The 16,389-nt window shown below is 45.4% G+C and overlaps 1 long non-coding RNA gene across 1 annotated transcript; it reads right to left on the bottom strand.

The window, feature by feature from the left end:
* Nucleotides 1-568: 568 nt before the first annotated feature.
* Nucleotides 569-15,451, bottom strand: LOC149524497 (uncharacterized). Its single transcript, XR_016349338.1, has 4 exons — nucleotides 15,300-15,451; nucleotides 14,019-14,165; nucleotides 12,532-12,615; nucleotides 569-1,090 (listed from the first exon to the last, which is right to left on the bottom strand). It is a non-coding gene; the product is annotated as an uncharacterized LOC149524497 (long non-coding RNA).
* Nucleotides 15,452-16,389: the final 938 nt, after the last annotated feature.

Below are 16,389 nucleotides of genomic sequence, written 5' to 3'. Positions count from 1 at the left end.
AGCATTTTGCTATTTCGAAATAGCGCGTTCACACCGTGTGGACTGTGAATCGCATTTAAGGCTGGCTGGCCCAGTTCTGTCAGGCCACCAGGTCAGGACTTACTGTGTGGGGCTGCTGCCTGAAGCTAACTGTGGTCTGTGCTTAAAGGGCCTTCCCCCCTCCTGCCCCCCGGACAGCCGGTTCTCAGGTTTCGCTGCTTGCTTGTCTACCTCAGTGAGGGACAGCAAAGCATTTTGTCTCTGTGTGCTCTGGTTGCCCTCACTCGGGACATCACAGCACTCTGCAACATGGATCCAGAGCCGTCCCTGGGTGCTCTGGTGCTTCTCTTGGATGCGTTGCTGCAAGCCTGGCTAAACTTTCTGCAGGCTGCCATCTGGGAGGTCCATCGGGGGGCTGTCAGTATCCAGGAGGCCCTGCGGGAGAGCTTCCATCCTGAGGAGCACTAACAATCTCCCTGATCTGCCCCACTGGGGGCTTGTGCCTCATTCCTCCCTCATGTCCTTCCACATACCCTCCCCCCCTCCTGATGTAAAATAAAATACACTTTTTTTCATAAACACGAACTATCTTTATTTAACAAAACTGGGGCGGGGGAATGAAACTCTGGTGAGACTGGGGAAAGGAGGTGGGAGAGGGGAGGGGAAAACCTGGGAGGGGGAAGCAAGGGGAAGAAGGGGGGGGGAGCTCAGGGCTCTGGGGTGGGGGTCTCACCAGGCCAACTGTCTCCCAGCACCGCGGATGCGGGGGCCTTGGCATCCCTGGGGGGATGGGGAGGGGGTGGAGGGAGAAGCAGGAGGGGCAGAAGGAGTCAGAGGAGTAGCAGTAGCTGGGGAGGCAGCAGGCGCTGGAGCGGTAGGAGGCAGCATGCTCAGCTGGCATGCTGGCAGATGGCACGGCCCTAGGCAAGCTGCTCCCGACGGAGCTGCAAATCTTCTTGCATCCAGTGCTGGAGGGTGCAGTGCAGGGCTCGCAGTGCCCCCAGGTGCTGCTATCGGTACCCCTCCACTGCACGGGAGGTCCTGCGGAGCCCTCGGGTACGGGAGCATGTCCCAGGCAGGGTGGTGCACCCTACACACGCAGCTGGTGTGGCTGTGGAGAAACAAGAGAAGTGGTCAGTTATCCCTGGGGGGACAGAGGGTGAAGCCCAGCTCCCCTGTGCAAGGTGAGGATGACCGTTTCCCGCACCATCAGAGCCAATGTGCTTGCACACAGGCCATGTTCGGAATGTCCTGCTATCCCCGGGAGTGGGAGCTGCCCCAAGACTGCACCCATGTCCCTGTGCTGTGTACAGTGGGGGTGAGGTGGGGGGAAGATGTCCCCTGCCTCTGTGTAGGATGGCCTTGTGGAGGGAGGGCGTCCTGCTCTGTCCCGCCCCAGGGTCAGGAGCATGTCATGTCTCTTCACACACACATGTGGCTAACAGGCCAAGGCCCCTGTGTGGCAGGCAACCGGGGCCACGTGCCCAGGGGTGTCATGGCACATGCATGCACATGCACAAATTGCTGCATGATCCGTGGTAAACAAGGCCCATGCACGCAGTCCTTGGTCTCCCTCCCCGCCCCCAATAAGGGGACAGTGATGGCACGTACATGTTGTTGCCTCCCCGGATGACATTGGTGACGGTCTGCTGGGATGGCTTCGGGGTCCTGGCTGTGTGGCACGCTCCCTCTGGGCTCCTGCAGCTCCTGGCGTTCCTCCCCCATGCCCTGGTCAGGGCCCTCTGCTCCAGGACCGATGACCCCCGGGGTGGCACAGACCATCCCGCCCCCCAGTATGCGGTCTAGGGCGTCAAAATAGGGGCAAGTGTCTGCCCCTGTTTGGGAGCTTTCTCTTGTGGCCCCAGCATATGAATCAAATGAAATAAAAATATTAAGTGAATCAACATGTTCAATAGAATCGCTCTGGATAGTAATTCCATGCTCCAATAATAAGAAATTAGCAGTAGGGATATATTACCGACCACCTGACCAGGACAGCAATACTGACATTGAAATGCTAAGGGAGATTAGAGAGGCTACCAAAATAAAGAACTCTGTAATAATGGGGGATTTTAATTACCCCCATATTGACTGGATACATGTCACCTCAGGAAGAGAAGCAGAGATAAAATTTCTCAGTGGCTTAAATGACTGCTTCTTGGAGCAGCTGGTGCAGGAACCCACAAGGGGAGAGGCAATTCTCGATTTAGTTCTGAGTGGAGCGCAGGATCAGATCCAGGATATAACTGTTACAGGACCACTTGGGAATAGTGACCATAATATAATAACATTCCTATGGTGGGAAGAACACCTCAGCAGTCCAGCACCCTGGCATTTAATTTCAAAAAGGGGAATTACACAAAAATGAGGAGGTTTGTTAAACAGAAATTAAAAGGCACAGTGACTAGAGCCAAATCCCTGAAAGCTGCATGGAAACTTTTTAAAGACACCGTAATAGAGGCCCAACTTAAATGTATACCCCAAATTAAAAAACATAGCAAGAGACCTAAAAAAGAGTCACCGTGGCTTAACCACCATGTAAAAGAAGCAGTGAGGGACAAAAAGGTATCTTTTAAGAAGTGGAAGTCCAATCCTAGTGAGATAAATAGAAAAGAACATAAACACTGTCAAATCAAGTGTAAAAATGTAATAAGAAAAGCAAAAAAAGATTTTGAGGAACAGCTAGCCAAAAACTCAAAAAGAAATAACAAAATGTTTTTTAAGTACATTAGAAGCAGGAAGCCTGCTAAAAAATCTGTGGGTCCCCTAGATGATCGACCTATAAAAGGAGCAATCAAGGACGATAAAGCCATTGCGGAGAAACTAAATGATTTCTTTGCTTCAGTCTTCACGGCTGAGGACGTTGGGGAGATTCCTGAATCTGCACCGTCCTTTGTGGGTGATGAATCTGAGGAACTGTCCCAGATTGAAGTGTCATTAGAGGAGGTTTTGGAACAAATAGAAAAACTTAATGTTAACAAATCTCTGGGACCGGATGGCATTCATCCAAGGGTTCTAAAAGAACTCAAATGGGAAATTGCTGAGCTATTATCTGTGATTTGTAACATATCCTTTAAATCGGCTTCTGTACCTAATGACTGGAAGGTAGCCAACGTGACACCAATATTTAAAAAGGGCTGTAGAGGCGATCCTGGCAATTATAGACCGGTAAGTCTAACTTCATTACCGGGCAAATTAGTCGAAACAATAGTTAAGAATAAAATTGTGAAGCATGTAGAAGAACATAATTTGTTGGACAAAAGTCAACATGGTTTCTGTAAAGGGAAATCCTGTCTTACTAATCTGTTAGAGTTCTTTGAAGGGGTTAACAAACATGCGGACAAGGGGGATCCAGTAGATATAATATACTTAGATTTTCAGAAAGCCTTTGACAAGGTCCCTCACCAAAGGCTCTTGTGTAAATTACACGGCCATGGGATAAGAGGGAAGGTCCTTTCTTGGATTGAGAACTGGTTAAAAGACAGGAAACGAAGGGTAGGAATAAATGGTAAATTTTCAGATTGGAGAGGGGTAACTAGTGGTGTACCCCAAGGGTCAGTCCTGGGACCAATCCTTTTCAACTTATTCATAAATGATCTGGAGAAAGGGGTAAGCAGTGAGGTAGTAAAGTTTGCAGATGATACAAAACTGTTTAGGATAGTCAAGACAGAAGCAGACTGTGAGGGACTCCAAAAAGATCTCACCAAACTGAGTGATTGGACAACAAAATGGCAAATGAAATTTAATGTGGATAAGTGTAAAGTAATGCACATCGGGAAAAATAACCCCAGCTACACGTACAGTATGATGGGGGCTAATTTGGCTACGACAAATCAGGAAAGAGATCTTGGAGTTATCGTGGACAGTTCTCTGAAAACTTCCACACAGTATGCAGCGGCGGTCAAAAAGGCAAATAGGATGCTAGGAATTATTAAGAAAGGGATAGAAAATAAGACCCAGAATATCTTACTGCCCCTGTATAAAACTATGGTATGCCCACATCTTGAATACTGTGTACAGATGTGGTCTCCTCACCTCAAAAAAGATATTTTGGCCTTGGAAAGGGTTCAGAAAACGGCAACTAAAATGATTAGGGGTTTGGAACAGGTCCCATATGAGGAGAGGTTAAAGCGACTGGGACTTTTCAGTTTAGAAAAGAGGAGACTGAGGGGGATATGATAGAGGTGTATAAAATCATGAGCGGTGTGGAGAGGGCCGATAAAGAAAAGTTATTCATTAGTTCCCTAAATAGAAGAACTAGAGGACATCAAATGAAATTAATGGGGAGCAGGTTTAAAGCGAATAAAAGAAAGTTCTTCTTCACACAGCGTGTAGTCAACCTGTGGAACTCCTTGCCAGAGGAGGCTGTGAAGGCTAGGACTATAATAGAGTTTAAAGAGAAGCTAGATAATTTCATGGAGATTAGGTCCATAAAAGGCTATTAGCCAGGGGATAAAATGGTGTCCTTGCCCTCTGTCTGTCAGAGGCTGGAGAAGGATGGCAGGAGACAAATCGCTTGATCGTTGTCTTTGGTCCACCCTCTCTGGGGTACCTGGTGCTGGCCACAGTCGGTAGACAGGATACTGGGCTAGATGGACTTTTGGTCTGACCCAGTACGGCCGTTCTTATGTTATGTTCTTATGTTCATAGGCCTGCCACAGCTCCTTAATTTTCATCCAAACCTGCTCCTAGGTACGCATGTGGCCTTTGATGGCCAGGCCGGCAGCCATCCATCTGTAGATGGCCACGTTCCTCTGACTAGTGTGGAGATCATGGACATTGGGGCCTCCCCCCAAATCTCAATCAAGTCCACGATCTCCACACTAGACCAGGAAGGCACCCGCCTTTTTCAGCCCCTGGAAGGCTCCTGGGAGCTGGGGAACTGGGCCCGGGGAGCAGTGGAGGGCTGGTTGGCACTGGCTGCCTGGCTCATGGTGGGGCCACTGGGTCAGGGGCAGCAACTGCTGGCTCTGTGCTGGCAGGCCTGGAGCTGGCATAGGCATTGTGGCCAGAGTCTACCCCTTTAACGGCTCCAGGGAGGGGGAAGAGGAGAGGAGTTTTCCTGGTTGTGCCCAGAGTGGCCACCAGGGCACCCTGGGAAGGGCTGGAGGCCTCCTATTTTGAATTAAGAATCTACACAGTGCTTATTTTGAATTAGCTATTTCAAATTTGGCGTTATTCCTCGTAGAATGAGGTTTACCAAATTTGAAATAAGCGCTCCACTATTTCAATTTAAATTCAAAATAGCGGTTTCGCTGTGTAGACGCTAGGAAATTTATTTCAAAATAACGGCTGTTATTTCAAAATAACTTTGCTATGTAGACATACCCTTGGATCATCCTTGTCCACGTGCTTGTTAACACCCTCTGAGAATGCTATTTGATTGTTAAGGTATGATAGCCCTTTACAAAAGCTATATTGACTCTACCCTTACATATCATGTTCATCTATGTGTCTGATAACTTTATTTTTTACTATAGTTTCAACCAACGTGCCTGGTACTGAAGTTAATAGTATTTGCCAACAAATTCCAGGATTGCCTCTGAAACCTCCTTTAAAAGTTGATGTCACATTAGCTATCCTCCAATCATCTGCTACAGAGGCTGCTTTAAGCAAAGGCTTACATACCATAGTTAGTAACATAAGACAAGTCATAGTGGATTAGACCAAAGATCCATCAAATCCAGCATTCTGTCTTCCAACAATGGCAAGTGTGAAATGCTTCAGAGAGAAAAGTGATCAAGTGCTCCATCCCCTGTCTGCCAGTTTCCAGCTTTCAGTAGTTCTACAATTTAACCTGTGAATTCCTTCAGAACTCTTGGGTGAGTAATATCTGTTCCTCATGATTTCTTGTGTAACCCTCTTTTTCCTCCCCAGGTTACTCGGGAGCAGGTCACACACACAGGTGTGCCTGGGAACCTGATGGTTTTAACATAAAAGGAGATCCTGAGTACCCCAGTGGTGATGTTGTTTAGTTGGGGAAACCCTATCCACCCCCTTGCTGCTGTCCCTTGCTCATAAAGAACATATAATGGTGATGCCTCCATCTGGCTGGCCCTGTATACACTTAATGTTGTGCCTTGGGAGCCTCCAGGAATAAAATTATTCCAGCAATAATCTGGATCATCTAGCTCCAGAACAACAATTACAAATCATACATAGTATACATCTGATAGATACAGTAGAAAGAACAGCCTTTACTTAACAACTTAAAGAAACAGAATTTAACAGAGTAACAGTGAATAACACTGACAAAGTACACAGAAAGATTTGGAACATATCTATCTGGCATTTGCACTGCCACTGTTTATCCTCTCTAGAGGGATGTAAAATTTAATTGTTGCTATTACAGGTTGAACCACTCTAATCCGGCATCCTCGGGACCTGACCCGAGCTGAATTTGCTGAAGCACAGGAGTTCAATATTCTCTAGCAGCATTACCAACACTTCCATTGCTTATTGGGCTCTTAGAAGATATTTAGGGATAAATTAGAGCTAAATAACAGCACAGAACATAGCAAATATTATAATATATTATTTCATAAAAAGGTTATAAAACTTTACTACTACTATTTGGTGCTCCCAGATCTGTAGATAAGTATGCTATGTTATTAATTATTATACCCAAACTTTTGAAAGATATGCAGAATATAGCTGAAATATATCAGAAGATAAATCAATTCATCCCAGCACTAGGAACAGTAAGTGAGGGAAAATGGATGACTACTATGAGAGTTTTGCCTGAACATAATATGCAGAATTGGGCACTTAACTGTGTCAATATCTTATTGCCTTTTGGTGACACAGTATAAGTAGTGGAAGTAAATATGCGTCTTTATTTATTCCTGGGAGTTCTTCTGATAATTATAAATAAATATGTCCCTTTTCTCCTTTTTATAGATAGGACAACGGGTGTTAGGAGGAATTAATTGTGAAGCCATTTTCAAAGTGCTGACACTGTGGGTTTTTCCAGTATTTTAAATTCCAGGATGCCACTTTTTATTCCAAAGATGAGGTTACACTATGAGCTTTTAGTTTGTTTTCCAAGAGTAGCGGCTTGGAGCATTTCAATGGGGACAAACAGTATCACCCTGCAACAACCAGCAAGATTCAAACATTACTTTCAGTTTGGTTGTAAACTTTTATAGGAATGTTTGCATTTGTCTCTCCCAGTCTAAAGGAACATTGCCTGTTCCCCATATAAGGAAAATGAGGCGAGAGGCAGATTACAGTCCTGCTATTGGAACCTACCAAAGATAATTTGGTAAGAATATTCACAACACTTAATAAATACAATATTAAAAATGCAAAGTTTTAAACTTGTGTATCAAGTTTAATATATTAAGAGGAAAATACTTGCTTTGTTTAAATGTTATTCTAAAAATCATGAAAATCTTTTTATTCATAATGAGCCTTTCCTGCAGCCACAGAAGTAAATAAAATTTATCACTGACAATAGAGGTAGCATAGGGGTCTTGCTTTTGTAAAAGCAATTTGAGTATGTTGGTATTGCAACCATTAATCATGCACAAAGTCTCATTAATACACAAATAAGAAATCTTTGTGTTAACTTAAACAGTGCACATACTATATTCAGAGTGCATTTCAAGGTGAGAGTTATCTGCAAAGATGATTTTTATAAAATCCTATTCTATCCATGAAAGCTCATGAGACCATCTACATGTTTTGTTAGTCTTTATGGTGCTGCTAGACTTATTCATTGTTTTAAGGTTTTCTTATTCAGAGAGGCTGATCTGATGGCATCTTGTAAAATTTGAGTTCCATCCAGAACTATCTACATTTCATACACTGCAGTACCTTAAAGCAGTGATTTTCAAACTTTTTTTTTTGCATGACCCAATCGAAGAAAATTGTAGGTACCCACTGTGACGTTATTGGGTTTTAATGTGAGCAGGCAGATCATTGTTGCGCCCGCTGTTGTGTGTTTGCCCCAAATTCTGTGCAAAGTGGACCAAGTGAGGTATCTAATGAAAGCTTATGCTATGCTAATTCTATTTGTGCTGCTCATATACATGTATGATTTCTGTATGTAAAGTTATGAATATGGGCTCTGGACTTGTATTTTAAATGTGTGCTGTTTGGGAGACAGCCACAGGCATTGACCACCTATTGTGAGGGGTGATTACTGAGGCTACGTCTACACTACGAGTTTTCTCGGCAAAAACTATGCTAATGAGGGACTCATTTGAATAGTGTCTGCCGATCCATTTTTGTTCTGGGTTTTTTGCGTAAAAACAAGCAGTATGGACATTTTCTTTTTGCACAAAAACCCCTTTTTCCACAAGATCAGTACACCTTTTTGGGGGGCATAAGGATCTTGCAGAAAAGGGATTTTTTGTGGAAAAAAGAAAATGTCTACACTGATTGTTTTTGTGCAAAAACCCCAGTGCAAAGAAGGATAGGCAGAAAATATGCAAATGAGATCGCAACTCATGCAAATGAGTCCCTTAGCATATTTTTTGCCGAGAAAACTCATAGTGTAGATGTAGCCTCAGTGAATAGCTGTGCTGCATGGACAATGGCTCTTAAGTGTTGCCAATAAACACCTGAGGAATTCTGCTGTGAACTTGCAGACCAGCAAGTACTTCATGGCTGTTTGCAAGAAAAGGGCATGGACAGAAAGCTGATCACATGATCAACTAACATTTTGGGAGGTACCATCACTCAAGAAACAATGGAATTCCCTCTGCATAGGTAAGATTGTAAAAGGATAATGGGGGTTCCTCCATCTTTGTCTTCGATCCTGCCCTTCATTTCAGAAGCATCTTCACTATGTATAAAGGGCCCAGAAGGATCTGTTGACCCATCCTAACACAGGATGTACTTCAGAGACTTTTAAGAGAGCAGTGTATTATATCTCTGCTAACAGTCTGCATGAAGAACTTGGTGAGTGGTGTGTGTGAGGTTCTTTCTTTAACAATTCTACTCTCAACCTTTTCTTTCTTTTTATTAATAAACCTTTCGATTCTCATGGATTGACAGGGCTTGCTCTTTTGGGTAAGATCTGAGGCATTAATTGACCTGGGAATGTGGCTGGTCCTTTGGGCAGGGGCGGCAGGTTTGTATAATTTTGGTGATGTTCAGAATGGGTCTAGTCCCCCCCACGAGCCCACCCACCCGTCCTGTAAGCCGATATATAGTTTATTAAATAATGTAAAAACGGACTGGAAACTGTAAGCATTTAACAGTCTCCCTTTAGTGCACAATATCACTATCATAAGAAAAAATTATTTAACTAAGAATATCAATGGACCACTTTTTCACATCAAAGAATTTTTTTAAAATTTACTCTTTGACCCCCATTAGTCTCACCCCTGACCCCTGTTAACCACACCCCTGACTCCCATTAGCCAGGCATCTGGAGGAAACACTCTTGGGGCAAAATGGACGCATGACCAGAAGTAAAAGGTGTCATGTGACCCCCCTCTACGGACTTTTCCCACCATCCTCCTACCAATAGGGATTAGTTTGGCCCCCCACCAAATCCCCCTCATGCAAACTATCCTACAATAGGATTAACCCAATGTGTGTCACATTAACTCGAGGGCGGGGGGTGGGAAGGTAGAGAGGCTGGGGGAAGTGTTCTCTCTGGGTATGTCTACACTGCCACCCTAGTTCGAACTAGGGTGGCTAATGTAGGCATTCGAAGTTGCAAATGAAGCCCGGGATTTAAATATCCCGGGCTTCATTTGCATCTTGCCGGGCGCCGCCATTTTTAAATCCCCGTTAGTGCGGACTTGGTGCCTGCGGCTACACGCGACACAGAGTAGGTAGTTTGAATTAGGCTCTCTAATTCGAACTACCATTACTCCTCGTGGGCCAGGGCCCACTCCAGGCAGGACCGGGGGAGAGACCCAGCTCCAAATATTGGTGGAGCAAGGCCCCCGGCTCTGAATATGCTGGAGCATGGGCACCACAAGCCCATATAACTCTCCGGCCATGCCTCTGGGACCAGGAGAACCTGACTGGAGTTGGTGAGGTTGGTTTTATGACCTCTCATCTGTGGGAAGCGTGGTGCTGGTTGTGGCATAGCTAAAGCTGAAGTGTCTAAGACGATAGCTTGTGAGGCTTCTGGCTGGCCAGAGTGGTAACTAAAGTGCTCTGTGTGACTGGTTTGGTCCTTATAAAAGAGGACCCCAGTCCTGAGCTGTAAGTAGCTCTGGTTCTAAGCAGTTCACCCTGATTTGACCCTCACCTGTTATATTACACCCATGACCCAACATAATTTGACTAGAGTGTGGGCTGCAGTGTGGAGCTGAGGATGAGAGCTTTGAGATGTAGAAGGGAGCTCCAGCTTTGGGGGGAGAGATCAGGGCTGGGGCAGAAGGGGCTTACCTTGAGTGGCTCCCAGTCAGCAGTGCAGCAGAGGTGCTAAGCCAGGCTTTCTGCCTTTCCAAGCACCATAGACCTTGCTGCCCCCAGTAGCAACCAGCAGCATGATCTGGTTCCCAGCCAATGGGAATGCAGAGCTAGTGCTTGGGGCAGAGGCAGTGCACAGAGCCCTGTGTGTTCTTCTCCTCCCCCCCTGGAGCTGGGCTTGCTGCCTGCTGCTTCTGCGGTGCAGCAGAGTTTGCGGCACCTGAAAGGCAGGTAGCCTGCCTTAGCACCCCTCAATGGTCACCTGGTCCCCCTGCAGCAACGAGAGGTGGTGCCTGATATTCCACACCCCAGTACTGGGTCAGGACCCACAGTTTGAAAACCACTGCCTTAAAGGAGTGTACAGTCATCATAAAACTGTGGGCTACTAAATGAGTGGCTCTCAATCTTTCCAGGTGACTGTACCCCTTTCAGGACTCTGATTTGTCTTGAATGACTCCAAGTTTCATCTCACTTAAAAACTACTTCCTTACAAAATCATACATCATATAGCAAAGTATCACCGCACACTATCACTGAAAAATTGCTTACTTTTTCATTTTTACCATTAATTATAAAATACATTGATTGGAATATAAATCCTGTACTTACATTTCAGTGTATCGCGTATAGAGTCATACGGACAAGTCATTGTCAGTGTGAAATTTTAGTTTGCACTGACTTTGTGAGTGCTTTTTATATAGCCTATCATGGCAAATCTCCAGATGGGTTGATGTATCCCTCAAAAGAGTTGTGTCCCCCCCTAGGGGTTTGCGTACCTCTGGTTGAGAAACACTGTACTAGATTATTCCCTCTGGTCAGAGTCAGAGGGGATGAACACCCGCTGGATCCCATGCAGAAACACAAGCTCTTTCCTCTATGGCCTTGTCTTTCCCAAGCCCCATGTAAGACTTTCCCTCAGGCTCTTTCAGAATCTACCATGTAAACTCATGAGGAAATAAATTGGGAGTAGTGTTTGGGAGAAAGCTGCTCTTCAGGGGAAATCACACCTCAAATTAATGATGCCTGGGCAGCATTACTTAGAAACTATCCTCCTCCTGGGAACCACCATAAATGGGGCACCAGCTGCAGGGAGAGCACCTGTGGCAGCACATCTCAGTTGTACCTGTGCTCCCAAAAGGACAAGGAAAGGGCTGCAGCAGTAGGAAGCCAGTGTAGAACCATGAGCACTTGCTGAGGGTGTTCCTAATCTCTGGAACTCTTGTGATCTGCATAAGTCTTGGAGAACCACTGGTTTTGAGGGACCAAATCCCCAACTGGAAGCCCAGGTGTCCAAACCCTCCCTCCCCTAGGGAGCAACGCCACAGAAACACATGCTTTCCTGTCCCTATATGGTTTATTCCCATGTAAAGGATGCTCATCTAGCCCTATTCTAAAACAGTATTTATGAGACTCACAGCACACAAGTTTTTAAATAGGAGAATGTAAACATCTATGAGTCAGCAGTGTGATGCTGTTGCAAAAAAAGCAAATATGATTCTAGGATGCATTAACAGGTGTGTTATGAGCAAGACACGAGAAGTCATTCTTCCGCTCTACTCTGCACTAGTTAGGCCTCAATTGGAGTATTGTGTCCAGTTCTGGGCACCGCATTTCAAGAAAGATGTGGAGAAATTGGAGAGGGTCCAGAGAAGAGCAACGAGAATGATTAAAGGTCTAGAGAACATGACCTATGAGGGAAGGCTGAAAGAATTGGGTTTGTTTAGTTTAGAAAAGAGAAGATTGAGGGGGGACACGTTAGCAGTTTTCAGGTATCTAAAAGGGTGTCATAAGGAGGAGGGAGAAAACTTGTTCATCTTGGCCTCTGAGGATAGAACAAGAAGCAATGGGCTTAAACTGCAGCAAGGGAGGTTTAGGTTGGACATTAGGAAAAAGTTCCTAACTGACAGGGTAGTTAAACACTGGAATAAATTGCCCAGGGAGGCTGTGGAATCTCCATCTCTAAAGATATTTAAGAGTAGGTTAGATAAATGTCTATCAGGGATGGTCTAGACAGTATTTGGTCCTGCCATGGGGGCAGGGGACTGGACTCGATGACCTCTCAAGGTCTCTTCCAGTCCTAGTATCTATGATTCTATGATCTAGTTGCCTTTTCCTGCATGTGTACAATTTGTGTGTGTATTTATTTATTTCCTTTGCATTTCACCTACTTACCTTGGATAGTGAAAACAAGCAGGTCATTCCCGATTTCACCTGCCCATGCTCTAACATGATGCAACTTCAGTGGGTTTCCAGAACCTAGAGGATTTGTTTAAAATAAAAGAGGTTCATTTACATTTTGAAAATCTATTAACATAACGGACCCCAGGCTGCTTCCACCGAAGTAAAACAGAAATGTACCGTACAAACATTTAAGGCAGCAACTCAGAATGGGCCAAGAGCTGTGTAATAATTATAATAATTTCCCCCTTTCCACTCAGGGTACTCTCATGCGGCCTTGTCTAATTGAAGGCTACTTAGTGTTTCTCAAATGCAGACATTCTGGATAACCTCAGCTCACTTTACACATGTAGCCCTTTTAAAATTAGTGGGATTGCTTAAGTGACAAAAAGGAGTAACTGTTGACCACATCGTTCTGTGCCTCACTTATGCCCCATTTTGCACTTTGGCTATTCTCCAGCTCATCCCACCTGGTCTCCCCATCTGTGCCACAACATCAAGGGAAGCTTGTGGGCCATATTCTGAGTCTTAGCCTCCTTTCTCTTCTGGCCTAAAGGAAAGGCTCCCATCTTAAAAAAAGGATCAATCATCTGAAATAAGAACATGTCAAACTACTTAGTAGGAATTTTAAAGGAAAAAGAGCTACTTTCCCCCATGCCTCTGATATAACTCACTTCGGTAACTCACCAAATTACACTGGCTCCTATCCTGTTACCTTTGCTAGCATTGGTCAGCCTTATTCATTCACACCTGTTTCCACGAAACTCAATATCTAAATTATTCTGCACTTTGTTTAAAAAAAACTGACTTTAAAAATATATCAGCACTCTGCCACCAAACAAGCATTGTCCTTCAGAGCACAGATTTGTTGCCACATGCTAGACTGCTACCATGTTCCTGAACTACATCTCTGTTTAATTAATAATCAGGATTAAGATTGTTTTCCAGAGAGCTACTTAAGTTATGCAAATGAGGTACTGATACAGAACTGCCTCTAGATGGCGCACACTGTCTATTTCTAGTTGTAGACCAGCATACAATTATGGTCCTGAATATTCAAAATCTACAGCCCAAAAGCCATTTTTGTCATATTTCTTGATGTGATCTAAAAAGAGTGAACAAAAGTTTGTGGAGAGGGGAAAAGAAGCGATCTTTCCCCTAAAATGTGTGTAAAAGCTTCTGATGTAGGAGAGAGAGATGGAACCCTATAAATTAAGTCCAAAGGAGGAAATGAGGAAACATTTTGTGTGTGTGTTTGTGTGTATACTCACACACACACAAATATCTGTTATGTTCCAGACAGTTGCATAAAATGGCAATTCAACCAAAATATTTGTTTTCTGATGCTAAGGGAAATCAAGTCCTATGAAATACTTGCTGATGAAGTGAGGGAGATATGGAAATTGTCATTTCCCAGACATTCTCTGTTACACTCTGACCTATCAATTAAACACCATTATAAATCTTTCTTTATTACTTACCTTTCCTCTGCCGAGGAGATTTATATATTTTCCTCTTTCTCGACTGTTATCGAAGAGCAATTATTAGTGTCCTGGTCTTTGGGTGAATAATTCGGTCGTGCCGCTGTAAACAGTTGAGTTCGGGTTACTATGTGAAGCAATTTCTCTCTGCAAAACAAGAAGACAATTTGTCAAGCAAAACAGCAATTGTTAGATGTACGAGCTTGGTTTTGGGTAGCATGGGGGGGTTCTTAAAAAAACACGCTTTCCTTGTGGGCAGATTTTCACTGAACCACTGAAAAGGTGTAAATTTTTTAAAACGAAATTAGCGAGCTCTTAACTTAGCGCGGCATCTGAGCTGAAGGAAGACTCGGGGCTGATAATAATGAGCAGGGATTAGTTGTAACGAATCCTGAGAAATTTACAAAGCAACGGCCTTTGGCGAGTCAGCCTAAAAGCGATGTCTGGCGCCGACTTTCCGATGAGCTGCGGTGAATTTGCGTTGCCGACAAGCGACCCCTCTCTCTCGCCTACCGGGTTGACTTTTTGCGCCTCCTTACTTTGCCTGGGCCCAGTAGGTCGCTCTGGGATAGCCGAGGAGCGGGGCAGGGATACTCAGGGCTGCCTGGTAGCCCCCCCGTCCAATACAGTCTCCCACCCGTTGCCCTCAACCCCTTTGAATGCTGAGGTCTGAGTGCGGGGAGCCAAGCCCCGAAGCCGGTATTTGCGCTCACAAATCATAAATGAGCCTCTGGCTGGCACCGCAAACACACGCAGCGGCTGCGGGGCTGGGGTGTCCTGCTACCTGCTGCCTGGCCGAGAGGCGGCGGCCCTGCGCCTGCGGCTCCCACCAGCGAGGAGCGCGGACCACCCAGATTGTCCCAAGCAGCTGCGAGCTGCCTCCGCTGCCTGCCTGGCCCGGCCTCAGGCTGCCTTTGCTGCCCCGCAAACTCTGTCTCCCGTGCCCTGTTCCCGGGCGGCGCTCTCTGCCCGGCCTCCTCGCCACGGTCTGGCTCGGGGCTGGGAGAGGGCCCCGGGGCTGCGGCGGCCCCAGCAAAGGACAATCCCAGCCCGTGCGGGCCGAGCCCGGGGAGTTCCAGGGACTCCAAGGCATGTAAATCGAAGCAGCGGCGCTAGCCATGCCCTGCGCCTGGCCTGGGCGCTCCAGCGGGCGGCCTCTCTCCGCTCCCAGTCCGCAAGCGGGCCCGAAAGCGCCAGGAAAGACCGGCCCCAGCCCGCTGCCTGCCCCGAAAGCGCCTCCACTGCTTCTGTCACCCCCTGGCCGCCACAAATCCCGCTCACCCTCGCGAAGTGCCTGAATCTCTTAGGCGGGGTGTGCCTCAAACCTCTCGGCGCCTGTGGGGCTCTATAAACGCGCGCATTAGGATTCAAGCAAATACTCCCAGCAGCTCTCAATAGTCCTGTTACCCTTACAGGCCCTGGCACAGGCATTATATACACACACAGCCCCCACGAGTCTTTGCATGTTCACACAGAGACACTTACATCTGCCCTGGGCTGTTTATTCTCCCCGCACACACACACACACATACTTCCTATATGTTTGTTACACTCTCCAACTCCCCACCACCACCCTAATTCCCTTCGCGTATCTATTGGCACACCCATGCACCTAGTCACTATGTGCCAGAACTGAGAACTTACTCAGGAGTTAATGGGAAACACGAGGAGAAGGAAAAGACGAAGGAGAACCAATAATATTATTTAAATTGGCTTTATTTGTTCCCTAACTTTAATCACACTCATTAGTCATATCAAAGACGCCTTTACCCCGCAAGGTAAAGCACTTTTTTGTGTGTGTGCCGGAAATACCGATGTTTTAGGAAGTATTTTGAACGAGAATAGTTCCCAATTAATCGTTTTCTTGGCCAACTGTAGTCTGACGCTGCTGCAGACGACAAAATAAAAAAATGCTGACTGTTTATCTAGGTGTATAAAAGAGGCGAGGTTCTGTTCCTGCCTGTGTAATCGTGTATTTATTGCACGATAAAAACGCCAGTTTAGTAAGGAAAACTCTTGATATTAATTTTCTCATTGTGTTGAACCGCATCAGCAATCCCCATACTCAGAGCAGTAGCACTTGTATTCTATTTTTCATTTACCTTTTTAATACTCCAGTCAGGATTAGTCGATATTTTATTAGCGCAACAATATTTTACATTTGGGAAAATAAAATGTGAAACTCGGGACGCATTTGTTGTGTATTTTAAATCAGTAACATTTATAAGATGCGTGTTGATATAATAATAGTTTCCAAGATGTTCCTGCTATATAGAGTTATTTTCTTTCCGTCAAAGAGCGATTTAGAAGTAAGAACCAGGTTTTAACTGCAGTAACAAAAAAAGACTTTAAAAGTCCCATTAGATTAAGA

Source organism: Pelodiscus sinensis, chromosome 4 (assembly GCF_052426305.1).
Source record: "Pelodiscus sinensis isolate ZL-2025 chromosome 4, ASM5242630v1, whole genome shotgun sequence".
Taxonomy (NCBI): Eukaryota; Metazoa; Chordata; order Testudines; family Trionychidae; genus Pelodiscus; species Pelodiscus sinensis.
The sequence above is the reverse complement of the archived record's forward strand: the minus strand, read 5'-3'. Positions and strand labels throughout refer to the sequence as shown.